Below are 5000 nucleotides of genomic sequence, written 5' to 3' on the forward strand. Positions count from 1 at the left end.
CAAAAAATACAATTTTGTTGAAATTTCTCATTACACCTTTGAGTTTGATATAAAAATAAATAGAGTCCGCACACTGCTTGACTTGCTCCCAGTCGATTTATTTTTGACGTTTCGGTCAACAAGGACCTTCTTCTTTTTTTTTTTTTTTTTTTTTTTCTGAAGAAGGTCCTTGTTGACCGAAACGTCAAAAATAAATCGACTGGGAGCAAGTCAAGCAGTGTGCGGACTCTATTTATTTTTATATGTTTCATTGCTTTTGTCCTGCACCTGCAATTTGAGTGGATGTGCGCGCTCTACTTTTTATATGTACCTTTGAGTTTGATGCCTTCAGAAAAAAGAATGCCAAAGTCAAATTTTGACTTTCAATTGATTAACAGTGTGTATTTCTTTGTCTCTGATATCCTTTTTATTAATGTTTTTGTGTACATGTGTTTTTCTTGTTGCTTGTAGCTTACATCCGATCAAAGCTTAAAATGTTCATCATGATTTAAACACTTACCGATTTTGATCACCGAATTGAAATATGTATATGTTTTTTCTGAATTAACTGAATTAATCTGGAAGCAATGAGCAGAGCACACATTATAGCATCATGGCTAGCACACATGCATAGCCATCCGTGACTGGTTTGACTGCTGTTAGACATACTCAGGAACAGAAAGACCCATGCTTGCAGCAAAAAGAAAGAACTGTTTGAACATTTCTGACGGACAGTGCTCAAAGATAATTGCTTTAACCACATGGATGCAGAGCTCAGTCTGCAGACTGATTTCAGTCAGTTTTAACCTTTAATACAAATGATGGAACTGTGCTTTACTATTATTGTCATTGACTCTTTATTTTCTTTAGATTCATGTTGAGAGTAGGGACAGTGAGGTGGAATTGGCCAAGTACAACCTGGGAGAAAAGGTGCTTTTTAAGTCTGAAACTAAGTCCGATGAGAAAGGCAGATGCATACACCTATTCATCCGAGGTCGCCACCCCATGGCAGCAAGTCAGAATGAACGCATTAGACTAGACATCCCTTTCCCTGGTTACAACCTCCAGCTCTATCTGTTCCTCCAGTGCCTGTTTGTCTCAGACTGTGCCAGTGCAGCACATTATAAAGCGCTGAAGCTTATTTACGTGGGTGCAGATATTGCTTTGGTTCCTGAATATGCCTACAGTTGAGGGATCTCCTCCACAACGTTTTGGAGTTGGACACACCACTTGTTTATCCTGAGAGCTTGACTGCTCCAGTGCTGCTGGGAGTAAAACCCTTTAAAGTCCAAGCCTTACTGTACAGTACGTGGTGATACCAATGGTAATGGGAACTGTACAGTATCACCGGCTGGTGGCAGTGTTTGGCCATCATGTAGGCCTATGTAGGCAGTGTTTGGCTGTAATGTAGGCCTACAGTATGTAGGCTACACTTTCCATTCAACCCATTTCCATTCATCACAAGGAGCTGTGAGCAGATGAAGCATTTCGGAGTTCAGTTTTACACTAGCCAATTAGCAAGAATTAGTAGCCACTGAAAAGCCAATGGATTGGGGGTCTAAGTCAGAGAAAGCCAGCAAGTCATCAAGTGCAGGGGGTGTTTGTAATTGTAAATACTATTTCCTTGGGTGACTTTGACTAACTAAGATGTTTTGTACCAAGAAAAGTCATGGAGGGATATATTTTATTATTTTAAATTCTAAATTTCAAAATCGTCATATGACTGCAGCTTGGCCTTTTCTTGTGTTATGACACAGAATCTCCCTACTGTGTTGAATTGTTGAATTAAAACTATACCATCTATCTATCTATCTATCTATCTATCTATCTATCTATCTATCTATCTATCTATCTATCTATCTATCTATCTATCCATCCATCCATCCATCCATCTATCCAACATCCCTCTCCTCTCCACCCTCCCACCCCTCCTTCAGTCACTGTCACAGGCTCATCTGCCATACATCTGTTATGAAAGGGATTTATTTAGGCTTAAGTTGTTTTACCCGTTCGAGGGGCTCCCTGCAGCGCTCTGCTCCAATTGAAGCACTGGCCGCCGGCCGGCGGATGACAAATGCGTATTTTTCTGTGTACTGTCTGGACAGCTGTGGCTGCTGCGTGTTGGCCACACATTTACCATTGATTATTGTATACTTTATCCAAAGCTAGCTCATGGGCAGCGAAGCAGACTGAGTTTTGAACCCGGGTGTCTCAAGGGCGAATCCGATATACACAATGCCAATACATCAGTCAGCTCAAGGAGTTTTAAGCAAGGTTATGACAGCAACAGTTCCCTCTATGCCAGGAAAACTATAGGTGGCTAGTAGTAGCCTGAGCCAGTGGTTCTCAAAGTGGGGTCCGGGGGGACCCCCAGGGGTCTTTGAGCCGGTTCCAGGGGGTACCCAGATTTTTTTTTTGTTAAATTTAAGTAAACGTTACCACAATTAGATAATGTAGACCAATTCCCATTTTTGTCATAGGTTCACTCTTAACCTCTACCTACAATACACAGATCATAGTCATGGAATTCTGGACAAAATCATATCTGCCAATAAAAATATTCTTGGATGTGGGTCCTTGAGAGAAAATCTCATCAAATGGGGGTGTCTGTCACCCTAATGTGGACTACATTACTAATGTGGACTACATTACTAATGTGGGCTACATTACTAATGTGGGCTACATGTGGGCTACATTACTAATGTGGGCTACATTACTAATGTGGGCTACATTACTAATGTGGACTACATTACTAATGTGGGCTACATTACTAATGTGGGCTACATTACTAATGTGGGCTACATTACTAATGTGGACTACATTACTAATGTTGACTACATTACTAATGTGGGCTACATTACTAATGTGGGCTAATGTGGGCTACATTACTAATGTGGGCTACATTACTAATGTGGGCTACATTACTAATGTGGGCTACATTACTAATGTGGACTACATTACTAATGTTGACTACATTACTAATGTGGGCTACATTACTAATGTGGGCTACATTACTAATGTGGACTACATTACTAATGTGGGCTACATTACTAATGTGGGCTACATTACTAATGTGGACTACATTACTAATGTGGGCTACATTACTAATGTGGACTACATTACTAATGTGGGCTACATTACTAATGTGGACTACATTACTAATGTGGGCTACATTACTAATGTGGACTACATTACTAATGTGGGCTGCATTACTAATGTGGGCTACATTAGGGATGCTTGATATGAAGACACCTTGGGAATCACTGGCCTAAACTACAGTACCTCACATGCATAAACTCTTGTTTGTTTTGGACTTTTTGGGGGGCACGGAAAGCTAAACTGTGACCTTTTGTTAAGATTTGTTGTGTTCTGCTTTCTTCTTTGTTCTATGTATTTTGCATTCAATAAAATGATCAAATAAAAATGATGGACAAAGGGGGTATTCAGCAAATCTCACCAGATTAAATGTGGAATAGAGCTGCATTATGGCTCTCCTAATGAAAGATGCTCTCTTCCCTCGAACTGTCACTCAAACCTATAAAGAACTGTCACTCAAACCTATAAAGAACTGTCACTCAAACCTATAATGTGGCTTCAATAAATCTAATAATGTACATCTGAGCCAGGAGGGAAATCTGACTGCCAGTCTTGGGTTATCGATTTGAATCCAGATTAATGTTTAACAGCTTATAAAAAATATTCCAGGTTAATGTTTAACAGCTTATAAAAATAGAGACTGGATCACTTTGACACACACATGTATATTATCATAATATTATATGGCCTATGAGCTGCGGGTGATATTCCAGTGATCACACATGTGGGAAAAACACACTATCTCTCCATCTATTTCTGCTTTGTGAGACCAGCATCACTTTATCCGGAAATGAATCATACAATGTTGTTCAATTCCATAATAATGTTACAGTTACCCATAAAACAATTCTATCTTTGTTATGTACACTCTAGTCTAAATGCTACATTGAAATGGAATTCAACAATATAATAATAATAATAATAATAATAATAATAATAATAATAATAATAATAATAAATCTCCATCCCTCTTACAGATGAAAACTGGCTGAAAATACACCACATTTTGGTTGAAGAACGCTATTTTCACTTAACAAGCAAAAGGATGACAATTACTGTAACATTGTACAATAACATTGGACATCAATGCTGGTTACTTTCCCTGATCATTCACAGGAGATGAAACTTACTATTATAGAGGATGCAGTCAATCCATTTTAAGGGGAAAAAATTATGTGCCTATAAGTGTAATGAATGACTGCTCCCTCGTAATAATAAGTAGGGTAACAACATTGTATTTGAAATTATGAAGTCATTAGTAATGCATCTGCTTTTTAATTAATAAGCACACAACAGTGGTCACAAGGTTAACAGTTGCTGGACTGCAGTGAAATGGAAAAGGAATGCCTGTTTTTGTTTGCATATTTCTGTCCGCCAGGGGGCAGCATAGCCTCTGAACTGCACCACCATTTGTCCATGTGGATCAAAAGCCAGTGTAGAGGGGAGCTTTAAGCTGTGCAGCTGTGGTAAATAAACAGGTGGGTGAAGCAGGACTATGACTTATCCTAATGGTGATCATTAGACAAAAAACAACAACAAATTATATATATATATATATATATATATATATATATATATATATATATATATATATATATATATATATTTATAAAATGGCTCTCTCAAATCAAGCAATCTGATTGGTTCACAGCCATTGTATAATTCCAGTAACCGAGTTCAATAACCCATGGCCATGGGTTATTGGTTACCATGGCAACTCTCTTACTAAATGGCAGTGCTGCGCTCGAGACAAACAGCTTTCTCCTGATCTGCTGTATGGAGGGTCACTAGTCGTCATTATGGACGCATGATGGCGCAACTCTCTTACTAAAAGTACCTCAAAAACAAAATGGCGGAGACAACTTTCAGATCCTTGTGAATCGATCTTCGCTTATAACTTTACTAATACTTCGCAGAAAATGATG

Source organism: Poromitra crassiceps, assembly GCF_964638095.1.
Source record: "Poromitra crassiceps genome assembly, chromosome: 3".
Classification (NCBI taxonomy): Eukaryota; Metazoa; Chordata; class Actinopteri; order Beryciformes; family Melamphaidae; genus Poromitra; species Poromitra crassiceps.